Consider the following 18,741-nt stretch of genomic DNA (forward strand, 5'->3'; position numbering starts at 1 on the left):
AGGCGGTGCCGGCCCCGCCGCCCCGCCCTGCCCTCCCCAGCCCCGCCGCCCCCGGCCCCGCCGCCCCGGCCTGCCCTCCCCAGCCCCGCCGCCCCCGGCCCCGCCGCCCCGGCCTGCCCTCCCCAGCCCCGCCGCCCTGCCCTCCCCAGCCCCACCGCCCCCGGCCCCGCCGCCCCGCCCGCCCCGGCCCCGCCGCCCCCGGCCCCGCCCGCCCCAGCCCCACCGGCCCCAGCGCCGCCGCCCGCCCGGCGGCCCCTAGGGGGGGGCCTCTCCCCGGCGGAGCCGGGGCCCCGGCCCGGCCGCGCAGCCCGCGCCCCGCTCTGGCACGGCCGCCCGCGGCAGAGCTGCCTTCCGTGCAGGTGTACGGCTCTCCCCCGAGAGGGTGAAGACACCCTGATTTCTGTTACCTTGCAAGTAGCGCGTCAGTCGCACGGCCGGGCTCGCTGCTTTACCGCAGCCTGCAGAGTAACTAAAAATAATCGGATTAGGAGTTCATGAGTGTCAGTGCCGTCAATACACATGTAACTCGCTGTGAGGTTACTGATTTTGTTGCGTGCAAACCTTACCCACGTAGATCTGCTGTTGATAGGAATGCAAATAATTTGACACCAGAAATGACAAATCAGGAAGATAAAGCTAAAGGGAATGGAAGAGGAATAAACACCACACCAGCTAAGAATTGTATGGGTTTGCTTATTGCCTTCAATTTATAAATTAATTTCTATTATACATAAATAAAACTAATTTTCAGGTTTATAAAACTTGAATCACTGGAGGGATTTCCAAATAAAGTACTTCAGTATCTTCTCTTCTAGTACTTTAGTAGCTTTTCTTTTTCCTATGGTATGCGCAACACCTAAATAAGCAATCCAATGATTTTTGGTAACAAAGATTAGCAATTATCGAAAAGCTTTGGAGATGCAATTCAAATAAGCTATCCAAAATTCAAATTAATATCTGTATACTAAATCTATATTGTACAAGGTAGCTCATACTGGAATTGAATTTATCGCTATTGCTTTAGCCCTTCTTTGGTTAGTGAATTCATCCTGCTATTTTTTCAGGTCTGTTTGTCGTTATGAGAGAAGATTGGATAAAGAATCTTCAAGTCAGGATTGTTTGTGTGCAAGTCATCGGGCTGGTCGCCCTTCGCAGTCCATGGCCCGTGATGGGCCCTCAGCCACCTCTGTCATCTCCAGCTGGATAACGGAAGCCTTCCAAGTAAGAGAATAGAAAGCAAGAGAGAAAAACCTATGATACGCTTCCGGTGTGACTCTTTTCAAAATTTCTTTATTCCTTTGGCACAATGTAATCAGTGCTTCCTAGAATTTTGAGATCAGCAGCTATTTCCGTGCATAATCACCAGTCTTTAATCAAAGGCAGAACACCCTACATGTTTCTGTATCTCAGCCCACTTTGTGTAAAATGAAGACAACAATACTCCCCTTCCCAATCTGTTGCTGTGCTCCAGTGACAGTGACTATGGTCTCTCTTGGCGCAGCGTATTCAGGTCTCTCAGTCTATACTGGAGCCCGTTGCAGTGGTCTGGCATTGACACAAATTGCCACCTGCTGCAGGGGCAGTGGAGCAGGTGTATTTGGGTATGTAAAGGAGAGGTTGGAGCAGGATGTCTTTTGTTTCAGAGGGTTTCTTGCTTCCCAGGACACACAGGGTGGATGGGGATAAGTTCAGACAGACCTGCGCACTGGTATTCTCCTGGTCTCTATCCTGTGCGGCTAAGCCCCGTTGCGAGGGCACAGGATACCTTCAGTTGAAATATGTCCTAAAAGCCCTGCGCTTCACCTGTGCACAGCCTATCCTTCCTCCCATAACCAGCTTGGTGCCCAGTGCTGATGACGGGGTCAACTACTGATCAAGTGCATCGGCCCCTTATAAATTGCTAGAAGTGATGTGTCTGGAAGCCAAACACCAGCCTAAGGACCGTGCTGCTAACCCTGCAAAATTCTGCAACCTTCCCGGCAGTTTGTGAGCAAGTGTGTCTTATATTTCTTCTGCCTTTGTGGCAAAAGATCCATTAATTCAGGAAGGGGGTGCTGTGGCCTTGCAAAAAAGATACTCATCCATACCTGACAAAAAAATAATTACATCAAGAGCCAATTTCCCCTGGCCTTTTGCTGTGCTTGTACCCAGCTAGTACTAAACAGCATCCTTGAGCTCTAGGTAGTTCAGCAAAATAAATGGGCTATCTGCAAAAACTGCATACACTGTTTTTTCAATTAGATGAGAAGTGAAAATATGCAATATAGCAATTTATAATTTCTGGTTACAGCCTTGGAGAATGCAGTCATAGACTTTCATAGTCTGTGTATGCAAGGACGTCCTCCTTTTTACTTCTTTTTCTTTCTGTTGTGTGATTATTAGCAGCAATGCAAAGCCATATGTTAGTTGCCATGGTGGACGGGCTGCTCCCATAACCGTCTGAGCAGAGCACATTCTAAACATTGCAGTCTGGAGCCCAAAATACCACAGCAGTAACAGAATCCTTTCTCTAAGTGGTTGCCAGCACTCTCTCCTGCTGAAGACCCCTAGGACGCAGTCCTTTTTAGCATACTTCCTTCAAACGCAGCCTCACATCCATTGTTCACGTATCAGGTGTTCACATTTGTCTTGAATTAGCCTGCACAGTGACTTTTTAGTGACTCAAACAGAGAAAGAATCTGTCCTGCTATCAATGGGAACAAAAAAGGAAGTTTTATATATATGTATTGGTAGGCTTCCAGTACTTCACACTACCAAACCATGAGGACAGCTGATGTAGAGTCTAGATTAGGAATAAAAATAAACACAGAAGATGTGCTGCCCTGCATAGTTTGGATGGCTCCAATTTTTGAAATATATATTTTAAAACCCCAACAGTTATATTTGAATTCTTATTAAAGATCCTGGGCAAAACTTAAATGTTGTTAATGTAGACTAACTCAACAGCAATGAAATTGTACTAGTGCAGGCTTTACCCTCAAGAAAGCTTTCAAAACCCCAGCTCCTGTGGTTATCTGTTGAGCTGAGCTGGAGATGGGAGACTGGATCCATGGTATTTAAATTGGCTTTGCAAAAGTGTCGGGAAAAGTTACCAGCTCAGGTCCAAAACCTATTCACAGGTGCCCTTTACCACACTGACGGGGAGGGAATGGAAGAAATGAATGATTTTTTGTCAATAGGGACAGACTGTCCTACAGCTTTAGGCAGGGCACAAGCCCAGCACGGTCTCAGTTTTCAGAGGACTACAGCTCCCATGATCCCCAAGAAGAATTGGACCTGAGCTTTGACAGCCATGCGCTTCGGGGAAAGGAGGAGGTACACAAAAAATTTCCCTTGCTTAAGCAAGAGAAGTAAAGCTTGTAAGTAATTAGGGAGTGCTAAATAGGGAGTAGTAAACTCTCCTGGAAAATCCAGGTGGAAATCTGTGATGGTCATGCAAGAGAAGGCCAAAGGACTGAGAAAGGCGACTAAGGAGCTGTGAGGAAACTCTGTAGATTTGTCAAGTAGAACGGCTATTAACCAGAAATTTTTAAATGTCTGAGCAAGGATGGCTAACAAGTTAAAATAATGTAAGTTCTAAGGAAGAAATTTAGATTCTAGTGAAGCAGAAGGAAAAGGAAGACTGAAATAATGGAGTGCTTGCCTCCGTGCCCAGTGTGTGCCTGTGGGTCTTTAAAGGCACAGGGGGATGAAGGCTCCTATTCCTCCTGCACAGGGAGCAATGCCGTGATCAGGAGTGAGGAAGGCAATACGTGCTGGCTGGTTGTTAGAGCAGCTTTATTTTTTGTAATGGGCTCTACAAGGGCTAAGGGCTTAACTGGAGAGTTAAAGTTACCTGCCTGTCTGTGGTAGGGTGAGTTGGTGGGATAAGAAACTCAGATACAGACTGGCTGATAGCATGTAGTAAGAAGTAGCTGAAGGTAGCTTTGTGTTTTCTGCATCTCCACTTACAACTGTAATCTCCTTTTTGATCTCTCCTTTCGAAACTGTAGGTGTTGGTGATGATCCTGACTCATCAGCCATTTGTCCTTGGAGGGCTGGGTAGGGACGAGTGCGGCTGCATCGTGTGATGGGGGAGTGGCTGTCACTCTGGCGAATCCCTTCGGAGGATTACCCAAAAATCTCCATAATTTTCCTTTCAGCCTTAAACCACCCCCTCCATTCAATCAATGATAAACAAACTTGAAAGGCACAGTCTGTTGAGATAATGTGCAGCGCGGAGAAGAGCTAAGCTCTACACTACCAAGAAAACCTGAGGAATGATCCCTCTGATGCACTTTCTGATGTTTATTGTGTATTCTGTCTTCCCTGTGTATCTCTATACAACGAATTTATATTGTAATGCAGGAAGGTCCTTCCCCACAAGTCAGAACAATATAGCCAAAACAGCTAGCCATTAGACATTTAGAAAGATTCACCCCAAAGTTTAAATTGTTGGTCTGACTTCTGCTGTGGCTGATTACACTAATCCTCAGGAACAGAAAGTACCTTTCTGTAAACTAGCAATAGTAAAAAATAAAGTCCTACAGCTACTGAAAATGCACTGTACCTTTTTAGTCCATTTATAATGTGCTGTGGCTATCCAATACCTCTAACGGCTTCATTTGGGGACAATAGCAGTCTTTGTTCTGGTTTTGGATTTGTGCTTGGTTTTACACTGATATGAATACTAGATATAATACAACTGAGATTTTGAGGTTTTTAATATTAAATGTGGAGCTACGTATACTTGAGATCTCCAGCAATTCCCCTCGAGATTGATTTTTCCTCTGATAATTTGTTTTGCCAAACCCAGTGTTTTCCATTCTTGACGTAGACCATCTTGGTTTCATCAAAAATGGTTCTATATAGCGTGTCTTTGAGTCAGGCTAGGGAATAAACGCCTCTCTCTTATTTTAAGAGGAATTGTTTCATTGAAAGGCTATTTTGTTTAGAATAAGATCATATACCTGCACCCCTCTCTAGTTCGCTTGAACTAGTTCTGCCCCAGCTGGATGAAGGAGTTTAGTTGTAGCTACAAAGAACTCGACAAAAACTGTAAAAGCTGTCTGAGAAGCGGGGTAAATAGCTTGAGCTCAGCTCTAGGCCACTTGTAGGATCAGAACTGGCCAGTTAGTGTGCGTGTGTCCCATGCTCCCGTGTAGACTGGTCATACACTTGGAAACTGGCATTGACCTCACAATGGACATAGCAGAAAGCTGCCAAAATCTGGACATGTCATCAGCCTTTTAAAAAATAGTTTGCAACTGCAGCTAACCCCTTACTGCTGTGTGTGTGCCAGCTTTGCTCCTTTTTTCCTGACCAGGACTGCTGCATTCACTGCTGAAAGCAAGGGAAAGCCAAGTCCTGGTCTTTCATGGAGGTGGGGGACAAGAGCTAGGGTGGGACATGGCTATGGAATTAGTGAAGTGGGATGATGTGTATATGCATGTAAAACAGGAGCTGTACTGTAATACGAATTACAGCTCAGAGGTGCAATGCTAACTTTGGCTGCATGGAATAACATGGAGACAGCAAACGCGCTGTATTTTGTTTGTGTGGCCAGCAAGCATGCTGTAATTGGTTTGCGTGCATGTAACTGTTTCAAAGCGGGCAGGATCATCGCACTGCTGTTGGAGTAATTTGTCCTCTCTGCTGCATGCACAGCAGTGTCTGCAGCCCCCCAAGGGTCATGCTGTGGCTTTGCTCGTCTCCTTTGTTGCTGCTTGGCTAGTTTCCCACTTTCTTTTCTCCCTTCTTTTTCCTACTCTGACAGAATAGCCTTCTGGGAAAGGGAAAGCTGAGTATTTCTGAAGCACTGCAATGCAAACAAACCAGCTCCAAATGAACCTTGACTGGGAAAATCTGTGCCACACAGCATAGCCATCACAGCATGCAGTATGTGCGAGCTGCTAGAAAAGACTGCCAGGCTGGTGAGGAGCCTGAAGGACCAGGCATCCTCACAGTCCTTTGCCAGTAGCAGCGTTCGTAAGAAATAGATTAAAACTAATTTGTGAATTAGTTTTAAAATGTTAATTTATTTTTGCTTGATGGGCCTGTACACTGTGTAAAGTAAACATCAGTTACCAGAGTATGCTGTACCACCTCTTCAAAGCCTCGTACAAGCGATATTTGTAATGCAGGTGAATGGTGGCGTCCGCATTTTCCTAAGGGAGAATAGAAAAGGGGTGCAATGTGCAATGGGGTATAGGGGACATGATCCAGCATATAACTCCAGAGCTGCTGGCCATCAGATCTGTACTCTGGACCTTCTTTTCTCAGCAGAAATAAGCAAGTACAAATGTAAAACTGGAGAGATGTGAGTTTCTAACTGAGAAGCAGAACCACCAAGCAGCTAATTGGGAGGAGGCTAGCTCCAACTTGTCCAGCTGTTCTGTCCCAACAGCTTGCCTGATGGTGTAATACATTAAAAACAACAGTAATCCTGCTGTCCAGTAACGTGTATAGGCTAGTTACTATAATCTTAACTACAGCTGAAAGCAGAGATGCAGGAAGGAATATCACAGGTAAAGCCAACCCAAATCTATAGCAACACGTCTTTCAAAGGATTGGCCATTGAGATGACAGACTCTAAGTTACATTGGCTTCCACTGCTTACCAGACTTCCGTTTGCTGCCCCTAAGCCAACAGCTTCATTCCTCATTTTGCCCTGTGGCAACATCCAGCTACCAAAATTGTAATGCAGTTTTATGTATGGAACTTGCTGGGCCTTCTAGGGCAGCACGTCTTCTCTCGCCTCACCTGTAAGTATGGGCATTAAAGAGAAGATATCATTGCCTGCTTCCACACCTAAGGAGAGAGAATTGTTAACTGAGCAAGAAATATTAGACTACCTTTTGAGGCTGTTTTTTTAATATAGGCTAACATCCTCAGCTATATGCCTTGGTTCCCATGCTTTGGGGGGAAGAGATGGGAATAGCATTGGAATATTCTGATGCCAAAACAGCGCCTGGCCCTGAGCAGCAAGGTCGCTGCTGTCATGGAGGCTGCCTGGGCTTTGGGCTCTTCTGACAAGCACTGCTTATGGTGTAACTGTCTGAAAATCTGTCCCACGTTCAGGATTGTTCCTATGACCCCTGCATCTTCTTGTGCATTGCAAATATTTCCTTGCACAATGCTTAAACAAAGGGAAAATGAGGCAGAGCTGTTTGAACAGCCATCCAGCACCAGAGCACTTTGTGGTCAAAGTAATCCTGAAGAATCTTTCAAATCCATGCATGTCACCAAAATATAATTAAGATGCAGGATTACCCAACAGAGCTCTTGATTCATAGGACTAAGACTGATGAGCACCAGGAAAGTAATAAATTTTGTTGGGTAATCGGTGTGTTTGGACACACAATCCTTCAAGCCAAGTCATTCTCGTAGGCCTGGGAAATCCTTGAATGACAATTTCTGCCATTGCCACAGGTCTTCATGAAAACACAGAGCAAAATCCTCTGCATTCCACCCATCACGTAATACCAAGGAGAAAACACTGTGAGTAAAAATCCCGCTCTAGTGGCTAAGTTCCTGCCAACCTGAAGTAGGTGTCTTTTTTCCTTATGGCTGCAGAAATGAGACCTTGGATGAAGCTCCTGTCAGCAATGAGTCTGATCAAGCACTGTGTGCATCTGACAGCCAGCTTGGCACAGTCTCGCCACATGCAGCAACTGGGCTCCAATGGATTTCATGTGCAAGTAGGCCTGAAAGGCATGTTACTTTTTAATTAAATGTTTAAGTTTCAAGTTTAGAAGGCCTCCTTAAGATATGTGTCAGTAATATGTGTGCTACATATGAGGAGGTAGGTCTTAAGCCATGTATTTTTGGTAAGCAAACTAAAACTCTCTACTGAGAATAAAAAAAACCCATATGTATGCATGTGTATATATGTGTGTGTGTGTGTGTGTATAAATATATTTTTAAAGAAAGACATCTGGCAGAAGTAACGACTTTGCAGCAATGAGAGCCTCCTGCCTTGCTCCGGTTTGCGTTCAGTGCTGTGGCAGTTTCAAAGACCTTGATGACTGGGGCAGCTGCGCACAGGAGGAGGAAGTCACAGAGGCTGGTGCAGAGAGTTTTGATCAGAAGGGAAAATCCTAAAAATAATGTCATAAGCTAATGCTGACATGCATGGAAAGACCTTGGCAGAGTTACATAAAGAACTGGTTGGTATGGTATAGATTTCTATGCAGGGAAGGCTGGCTTGGATTTTTTTTTTGGTGGCGAATATCTAGGAAAGAGAGGAGAAGTGGAAGAGGACATGAAGAGAGAGACATAGAGTGTTAATGGTTTGGGCTCTGGAGAAATATCACTAGAAAATTAATTTTCCCTATGAAAAGAATTGCATCTATTTCACTACATGTTTTTTTTCAGCTATTTAGCCCTCTTCAGACCATGCTGGCTTCCTAGCAAGTTTTTTAGGAGTTTGGCAGAAGGCATGGAGAACCAGACTTTGATGATCCTCTCTTATTTCTGGATGCTTTCCTACAAATACTAAAAAGCAACTCTGGAATATCATAGCATTTCTTCTCATAGACATCTATACATGTTTTCTTGTTAGTAAGCATCATATGTCACCCTTTAAACAGCCCAGTACCATATTTACTGGGACCTGAGTGTATGTGGTAAGTAATACCACAGCTCCTATATATGATGTACCAGCTATACATTACACAAAACTTCAATAAACAAGTCACTTTTAATAATTTCTCCCCCCTTTCAGAAATGCATTTATATATGTGTTCTCTTACCCATGGCGATGAAGTGTTTGGAATATGTTATTAAGGGTAACAAATGTATTTGACTAAGGGCTTTTTTGGATGTCTGACTGTTCATTGAGATAAGTCCTTGAAGTCAGGGTAGCTCTGAAATGTGAAAGCAGCATTAAATAAAAAATTAAAAAAAAAAAAAACCAAAACAAACCCATGCCATTCTCCCTGAGTGAAAATCTACAATGAAGTGAATCACCCTTCTAACTAATTGAAAAATTCTTTAGACATGTTTCTGCTACAGCAACTGAGCCAGCATTAGGCTGATTGATGGGGCTTGTGAAATGATCTTTAGGACTTTCCACTCTGATCAAAAATCTTCCCAACATCTAATAGTCCAGCTGTCCTGGAGATGGAGCACGGGATGCCTTCATAGATCCTTGGGATGCATTCAAAAATGCAGTCTTTCTTTTAGCAATGGAAGTATATATAAGTCTTCGGTACTTTTCCAGCCACTCACTTAAACTTGACCATGTATTGAGCACTAGGTGTGAAAGAAATATACATGTCTTTAAAAGTTAACAAGAAAAGGATTTTTGTTTGTTTAATTTAGAAGCTGGCATTCTGCCTCCTGCTTTTTCTAGTTGCTAATAGCAGGCAACTTCTGTCTCCGCCAGGTCCTGAGAATGGCTAGAGACACCGAGTACACAAGAGGACAGGATTTACACCTTTCCGTTTGGATGACTTCACCTAATTTGGCAGAAGGAAAATCTTTGGCATTCCTGGTTTTAAGAAATCTGCAAACTAAGCGAGGTTTGCTGAACTGTTGCCTGATGTCTAGGAGCTGCTAAAGTGTGATAGCATTTCGACAATGAAATGCCTAAAATAGCACAAGCGTTGCTCCTGTTATTTCTAAAACATCTCGGGACTATCCTAGAATTCACTCGCTTTTATTTTGCTGAACAATCTGGTAGTAGAGATGGGGTTTGCAGTTAACATTCATCCCACATGTATTTCATTAATGCACACATTTGTTAAATTCCTGTTCTGCTAAGATGCCTACCTGATTTAAAAAATAGAATAAAATTGGAAATCTTTGAGGAGGAGAACTCTTGAAGGTCTTTAGCTAAGGTGAACCCAAACCCTTGCGAGTTAATTAAGAGCCTTCTTAAAGGCAGGTGGATTGATGGCAAGGTCGCAAAAGGACACTGGCCTTTTTTGGGGGAACTCTGGGTGTCTAGATCAATGATTATGTTCTAGAAAATGAAAGGGGAAAAAAAGGAAACCTTGCTCAGTGCCTTTGTCTAGCTGGAAAGCGCTCGGTGCCTGGATCTGGCACTGGACATGCTCAAAAATGCTCAGGCCTGAGACCTGGCTGCCAGGGTTGTAGGTCAGCCCGCTCTTGGTCGGACCCTCTAGAGCGCAGAGATGGTGGCAGACAAACTGGGGCACTGGCATACCTTGGCCTCTCCCCGCAGGTGGCTGCTGCTGGTGGGTGCGTTTGCACGGGGCCATGGGAAGGCGGAGGTGGCCCTTCCTCTGCTAACCTGCTGCTGAGAGACAGGGGAGCTGGACCCCTCCGCCCAGGGGCTGCCAGCCCCCCTTGCACCCCACCAGGAGGACTCAAGGCTCTGGGGGGAGAGGGGTGTCAGGAGAGGAAGCCCTGCTGCCTCCCAGCGAGTCAGCGGCCACGGGTGCCGCCGTCCCGGTACTCCTCCGACAGCCCTCCCGGGAGGGGACTGGCGCTGCTGCTGCACCTCTTGAACTTGGAGGAAATATTTGCTCAGTGACTCAGGGAGCAGGGGCTGGAGCCTTAGTGATAAACACTCTTTTTGCACAGACAAACGAATGGGAAGTGTTTCTAATATATGTGTATACACACAGTTGTCCTGCATATTGGAGATGACAGAAATTGAAGGAAATGTTAAGTAATATTGATCAAAAAATGAAATGGTATCACTTTGAAAATGCCAGGATATTGTGATTGGTTTGTATTTTCACCTACTTTTTGGTTTTTTATACTACAGTCCTGAAACCAATGGACAGTAATGAAGCATATAACCGAATCCATATTATCGGTTGAAAAAGGTTTCTGAGGATAGCACGTGCCTATCCCTAGTTGTTACAACTCCTCAATTAGAAGAAACAGAAAAGTAGGAAAGAGAGATTATAGTTAAGTAATGTGCAGAATTTTTTTTTATTCCTCCAGTCCCAGCTAGACATGGCAGGATCCCATTGAACTGAGAAGAAGAAAATTATATTCCAGAAATAATTCTTATTGCCCATCTTAAATTTACTACTAGTATTTTCTCTCCATACTGAAACAGAAGTGTTTTACAGATTCAGATTTTCTTTACAGTGGTACCAAACTTGCCGTTTGCTCAAATTAAGGAATATCATGGATATGTGCAATAAAAAATTATTTTCAAGAGTGCTAGGCACAACGTAGCTCATTTGAGGAATATTGCTTGTCTTATGCTATATGGGCAGAACCTGCAGACTCTCAAACAGCATTTTAAATCAAAGTAGTGGTTTTAGTAATGACATGAATAAAACATCCCTTAGACAGGTAGCTGGAGCCAAATATGCCTTGAGATCTGGCCATAACTGATTTCAATCCCTAGAAAGAATTTGGGACAGAAAGAGACACTAAGAAATGCAATTGCCAACCCAAGTACCACCTGGAAAAGCTGTTACTGTTTGTTCAAATATCTTTATTTTTTTAATCAGCGTAGCAGGCTTGTGTAAAGTACATCAGTAACAATGAACTTTTATTAATATACACTGCATTTATATTAGGAAGATTTTGCCATACATCTGATACATCCATCCTGGGAAAAATGGCCTTGCATATAGATTTTTATTCTAGTGTATGTAGCCCTTCATCCATTATGATCTTGTTTTTTCTGCACTTTGTCTTTTAATGTCTTGAGAAACTGTGGCCATTTCATGGGAGTGGGTCTGTGCTATCAAGTATTAACATACCACGCCCTCTCATGAGGACATTATTTATTTAGGTGTTTCCTGAAGGTAAAACAAATAACTCATTGGCATCAAAAGCTTATCCTTACCTTGCATCCATGTCATGACTGTTCAAAAAGCCAGGCTCTGCACATGTGGGCCTGATTTACCAAGCCCACTGGACTCTCCACATGGAGACATATGCATGCATAGGTGATCTCATGCATGTTCACAGCAGGTTCAAGATATCTGGTATGTGATTTTTTTTTCTCATTTGCTTTAGGCCTCCTTTCGGACTGAAAGTCCAAGAACCATCATCCCATTCCTGAAAATATACCTTCCTTCCTGCCACACCTTCCCCATAACCTGCTGTATCTACATCATTTGTGAGCTTTTTTTGTAGAAGACTGTCTATTTTTTTTGTGCTTGTCTGGTGCCGGATATGGGTCTTGTTTCTTGTCCCTTAGATAACAGTGTAGTAAAGATAGTAGCAATAATCTTACAGGTTAAAGAGGCACCTTGTCTGAATTTATTGTCATGGTATAAAATCTGTTAAAAGATCACTTTTTGCATTGAACTCAACCTTGTGAGTTGAGAGCTGTTTAATGGCTGAAGGACAGTTGTGTTTTTCATGGATGTTTCACATTTTTTACACAGAACTAAAGAGATGGACATCTGTACTATGCAACGTGCTTAAATACTTGGTGGTCATGTGCCATTACCGCTTCGCAAACACCTTTGACTGCTGAAAGTCTTGCTCCCTCTACTTCCAATTTTGCATTTTCACCATAGCCAGGAGCTACCACAGGCACAACTCTGCCAAAAAGGTGTAGCCAGGGGAATAAATGCACACTACCCTGCTTCAGGCAAGTTCCGCTGGGTTAGTTCAAGCAGCTGACAAAGGCAGGCTTGCACTAACCAGCACACTTTGTCTCAGGCAGATTAGGAAAACAGCAGCACAATTCCAATTTATGGAGCTATGGGAAGAGCCCTGATTTCTGGGAATGCCCATTGCAGATGCCTGGCATCTTTAGCCTACAGAGTCAGATCTGGAAGAGGATGTTTACCAGCAGCCTCTAAAATAATGACTGTTTTCTGAGGCTACAGTCACGTGGTCATTGTAGAGATGGCTTTGTGGCACTTGAAGACATCCATTCGCACCCATAAACTGGAAATTACCCTCTTCCTGGTACAGCTCAGATGTCAGAATAAATCATCTGCGCACCCCTCGTGTTTCAGTGCAAAGGTAGCAGGTTAGTAAGTGCTGGTAGGAGTCAAGTGAGTTTACCCACCTGACTTTCCGCTGGAATTTAAACACTGATTTTTTTATACAGTAGTCTCCACTATGCGATAGGGCTGACTGTACAGCTGCTGTGGAGCGATGACAAACATCTGGATGTCAGTCACATCTTAAACTGGCACAGCTGCTTCTTCCGTAAATACCTGACCCGAGACTGAAGATTAGTCCCTTTGCTGCCCAAGGCTTTCTATGGCAGTGTAAAGCACCTGGAAAGTATGCAAACTACAGCTGGCTAGAGACTTCTCCTGTGCAGAAGTAACTTTTGAAACAATGCATATATTTTAGGAAGAGGAAATTCCCACGTGGGAAACCTAGAGTTTTTACCTGAATGTGAAAAGGCTACAAATGTACAGGCATTTTAAGTATGCAAGGCGACCAATTCTCTGTTACTTAGCTAACAGGAAACATCAAAATAGCTGAGGCATGAAAGTCAGTAACAGCCACAAATAAAGTAACCTCTGGTGAGTGGAACCATGAAAACTTTGAAACGTGTTTCTCCCTCAACTTTAAAAGCAACTTCCTCCAGTCCCAAAGAAACTGAATTGGTACTAAGAAGCTAGATCTCATAAGAATAAAAATTTGTCAACCTTCTCAGAGCACGTATTCTCCACCAGCATTGTGTATGCCACAGCAAAGCGGTGGGTGAATGCTATCAAATAGCTATATTACCCACCCCCATCTGTATATGGTGCCAAGAGCTGCTGATGGTATTACTACTGAAGCGAGTGCCTCCGTAAATCCAGAGCTTCTGTTTTGGAAGAAAGTGGCATTAGCTAGTCCTGACAAAACTCGACCTGTTTGGACTCCGACTTGGTATTTAGCAAGTTACTGAGCTTCATTTGACAGGTTGAATAATGAAGGATCTGTCACATCTGTAGGTAAATAGTTTTAAGGAATAATTACCTTTGGTGTTGCATTGTTTTTGATCTTGCTTCACTTTCCAACCATCTTGTCGAGCTGTCTTTTCCTGCTTGATTTAAATGGCAGTACTCTCAGAAACCACTTTCCCACGTGGGTGCTTTATACACCAAGATCAGGTCACCCCTAACCTTTTGGTAGGTGTTTGTGTAGTATGATGGTACTGGCGTAACCTTTTAACTTTCACTTGGGTTTGTGCACAATATTTTCTTCCGTGGTTTGTAACAGAACCTTTTTTTTTTTTTTCTGAAAATTTGCCTCGAGTATTTTGAAGCGTCTGGCTCTTTCAGGCCATCTTCTGACACACTATGTACACGCTTGTTCCCCTCTACGAGCAGATTGTTGTGATGCGGTAGGAAAAATTTCTGAACCTGAACCATTTGTCTGACCGCACCATTGCAGCTTTCACTGTTGGTTGCAACTGCTGTAGCACAATTTTTTTTTGTAATGTGAGCATTGCACAAAAGATTTGCTCTGACCAAATCTCCTGTCACACTGCTGAAAGCCTGTAAAAGCTCTCCACTTGACAGTGAGGCAGTGGTCTCACAGCTAGAAAATGGGGCTGTAACATAAGTCTGCCTTTTCTCAATGTGATAGCATCCCCTGTGCTAACAGTCGCAGCGTAGTGAGCACACAGGCATTTATACAGTTACATTGTACTGCTGTAGTCCTTGTTTGACAGAGACCAAGGCAGGGTGTGAAAGAAGCCGATGGTACAGTAGTTACAGCAATTGCTGCCATAAGAGAAGCTGCAGTGCTGATGAATTACAGGCCATCAGTTTGCCAATGTATTTTGCAGTCATATTGCGCAAGATGACTGTCCAAGGCATGCATTAGAGATGTGAGTTTGCACTTGAACTGAGACTTGACTTAGGGACTTCATTATTATTCCACGTATTATTCCAACAATCTTGAAGTGGGTCAGGTACTGAAAGGGAAGCCAGTGCTGGTTGGACGGCATTAATTTTGGTTATTATGTGCATTGTCTGGTTAGACCTGTTTTTAAAATGTGCCACTACATGATGTGCTCATTACAGCAACCTCATCATCTCTCCTGCCAGTCCTCCGCACACTGCCTGTAAACAGTCCACTCCGAGTCCGCCGGCGCTAAGGGCAGATCTTGTGCAACACGTTGGTGGTGGAGTCTGCTGTTGGGTTGGCTGATGGGATGGAAAGTGATACACAGAGCTCTAAGGGAGAGCATGGGTTAAGCTGTGCACATTACCAAGGGTTTTGTTTTGATCTACTAAGTCAGGTCACTAACAGAGAAAATAGGGTTGAGATAGTACCTCAACATCTCTTTTTCTTCCTGCTTGCAAGAATATTTGAAAGTACTTTAGTCTGTTTTAATTTTGAAACTGTTGACTTGTTTAGACTGTCATATTTTACTATTTACTCTATTTGTGGTGGCATTTAAATGCAACAGAAATTAAATTTAAACACAGCCCAGCCAAATGTTCTAAGCAACGAGTTTCCATGAGGGAATAAGCAAATAACTTTATGCTGCCTGTTTTCCATCTTGCCTTGCCCCTCCACAGCCTTTCACTGCACCCCCAGGCCTCTCAGCCACCCCCACTGCCTCCACCACGTAAAAAAACCCCAAACCCAAACAAACAATAAAACCCAACTCTCTTCCTTTTTTACAAAAAAAAAGATAGTATTTACATTATTTCTGTAGAAGGAAGAAAGGAGAGCAAAAACCCCTCCAAAATTACCGATCTACCTGATATGCTGGTAGCTTTGTTATGTTGAGTTACACCTCTCCCTAAAGTCCGCTGAAGCAGTGATGGAGGAAGATAAAAACAAGCTTTTTCTTTATCCAGGACATGCAGGAAAGAACAGAAGAAGTCCCAAATTGGATAGAAACAATGTGAAACAGTGTGCCTTGAAATTGTTCTGTTTCTTTGAAGAGAAATGTAATAATGCCCTGGTAAATCATGTTTCTGAATATTTATTATGGTTTTACAGGACCCTATTGTCCCTGTACCTCTTGTAATCTATGAACCTTGTACACAAATCAGTCAGTTATTGTTTTGATATGCAGGGGAGGGATTAAGGCACTAAAAGTATACATTTATCTGGTTGTCCTGAGTTTTGTTGTTCTTTCAGTGATTTGGAGTAAGATTCTGCTTTTGGCAGAACTACTTTTGGCAGAATCCTCGATACAATCTATTAAAAAACACCCTGTGGTTCATTCATTGGATGCTTGTTTTGCTGGTGCATATCTCTGTGTTGTTACAAAAAAATAATTTTTTTCCTCAGGTTGTAGAAATTGTGACAAAAAGAATTATTTTTTTACTGTATCTCCCAAAATAGTAACACGGGAAAGCGAGAGATCTATCTTATACACATGGTTACTGTGTCACATATCATTCATGCAAATCTGAAAGCAACCATCACATGCAAAGTGATGCAGGCACTTACCGAAAAAAAAGGCAAAAAAAAAAAAAAGCCCCCCCCCAATTCTGGGCTTTAAAGGGAGAGAACTCACTGTTTTTCCCACCACAATATGCAAATGCTATTTTGTTTCCTTTTTTCTGCAGTAGGACCTTACAGTGAGGTCAAGTCCTGAAATGCTTACCCCTGTGTTTGCAGTCAGGCATTGAGGTGCTCTGCAGACCACGATGCCGTCATTCTGTTTCATGCTGTGACAGAAATACGTTTTTTTCATTATGCTTGTGTATTTAAATTGTCAACTATCACTGATGGTTGCGGGGGTGAGGGAATATGTAAGGAAGACCTGAAAATATGTATGTATTATTCCTTGGAAGTGATGTTTACTTTCAAAAAAAAATCTTGGTTCCTGGCTTTGGTGGAGCACAATCAAGCCTCACCAAGGAAAAAGTCACCATTTGAAATAAAGAAATCATATTCTCACAGGTATATAGAGAATATTTTTCTGTAAGGTAAACAAGAGCCATGTTCTGCTTTTAAAAGCCTGATTATAAAAATATAAATTTAGATTGATTCTAATGTCATGTACTCTTCACATTCTTCTAAAATTTCTCCCACCCTCCACATGATTAAGGTAAGTGCTAAATCAGATTTAAAAGCAGTGTTTAAACACTTAAAGATTTGTTGCCATCTTCAAGATACACAAGTCAAAGAAAAGGGTCATCCTTCTTGTGCTGACAGAAAAATGGTGACATGTCATTCAGGTGGAAATATTCTGTATGGATTAGCAGGCACCTGAGCAACTTCCACTATTATTTAGTGATAGCATCAATATCTAAAATCAGAGAACTGATAGGACCTCAGAAAAAAACCAGTAAATGACTGCTTTGGATAATGCTGAGCTCTTCTCTGCACAGTGTAAGTTATTTTGGGGGCCTTCAGACCTCTGCATGTTGTTGTGGTTGTGTGTGAGATGTGTTTAAGGCTGCTACAATGCACAGATGTGAACTTTCCAACAAGGGCAACCATTCTTCTGTACAAGAACCGTTATTTCACTGCCGGACTAACAGAAGATACATAAGATATGTATGTGAGATAGCTCAGATGACCCAGTTAAGCAACAGGGCGGCTAACTCTTCCTATGCTAATCCGTCCTTCTCCACCCTCCTGTCTTCCTTCTGGCTTTGACCCACCTAGAATTAACATTATAAGCACTTAACAAACCTCTAAATTAGTTCTTTGTGTAAGCTCAAAGGCTACAATTTTTAGCGAAACTTCATTTTGTATGTTATGTGTGGAAATAGAAAATTTGCACTAAAAAAATAGTAATTGTCTCTACCTTGGACAGTCACAGAACAGACCTCAGACATGAAGGGAGGAGCTACGGGTGACTTTCTATATAGTAGATATCCCCACCGGGTCATAAATCTGCACAAAAAGAAGGCTCAGACTGCAAATTTGGCTTTTAGTAATAAAGTTAGAACTAGCAATGTACTTATGCTAGTGTGTTGTAGCTATAAGCTCACAGCGTAAAATAAAGCTACTTGACATGAGAATTGAGATCACTTGGTAGGAGAGTAACTTTATTTTTTGTTGAGCATTCTGTGCTGGACTGAACAGCAACTCAGAGTGAGTCAGCACTTTTTGGACTTTTAGATAAAAATGTGCATTAGTAGCAACTTAGATGAAGAGAAGGCAAGAGGCTGGTGGTCCAGGGCTGCCCTAAGCATAAGGCCAGTATCAGAGGAAGCACAAAAGCAGTAATTAGAGAAGTTAATTCAGAGCAATCTGCAGTAATGGATACAGTAAAAGTTGTTCTTTTTCTTCTTTCTTGAAAGAAGAAATGCCACTTCCTCAAAAACAGTTTGTGGGGAAAGTTTTGGGTTCTGAAAACAGCGCTAAATTTGTTGAAAAGTAGTCTTGTAACATTTTCAAAATGAAAACTGTTTCAGTACATATTTACTTTTTACTTTAGTTTTGCAAACTTTTTACAAGAGTCAAAACTAAACCTTTTCACATGACTTAATCTTAGCTGTCACAGAATGGGAAAAAAACCCCATATTAACATAAGGGGTTGTCTTCATTTGGCAAAGGAAGCACTTAGGAGGAGAAATAAGATTGAAATTATATTGAAACAATGTGGAAGCCATATTCGTCTCATTAACAAATGGCAATCTTTGCCTTCTCATCTCATCTTCGTTTCATCTGCATTTTGACTATACTGTAATTTTGAAAAGGACTGATTTGTATTGCATAGTCATGTTGCAATCATTGTTTATTGTGTTGCTGTTATATAACATCTTCTCCAGGCGTATATACTTAATTCTGATCAGGAGATTAAAAAATGTGTCGTATATGAACATGCATAGTCCCAATGGGAAGTGGTTGTAACAAACTCAAAGAGACAAAAATGGTGAAATTACTCTTAGAGAAGGTAAACTAGCTCAGAGAAGGTATGTTGCTTCTGTGCCCTGAGGA

This window comes from Mycteria americana, chromosome 7, assembly GCF_035582795.1.
Source record: "Mycteria americana isolate JAX WOST 10 ecotype Jacksonville Zoo and Gardens chromosome 7, USCA_MyAme_1.0, whole genome shotgun sequence".
Lineage (NCBI taxonomy): Eukaryota > Metazoa > Chordata > Aves > Ciconiiformes > Ciconiidae > Mycteria > Mycteria americana.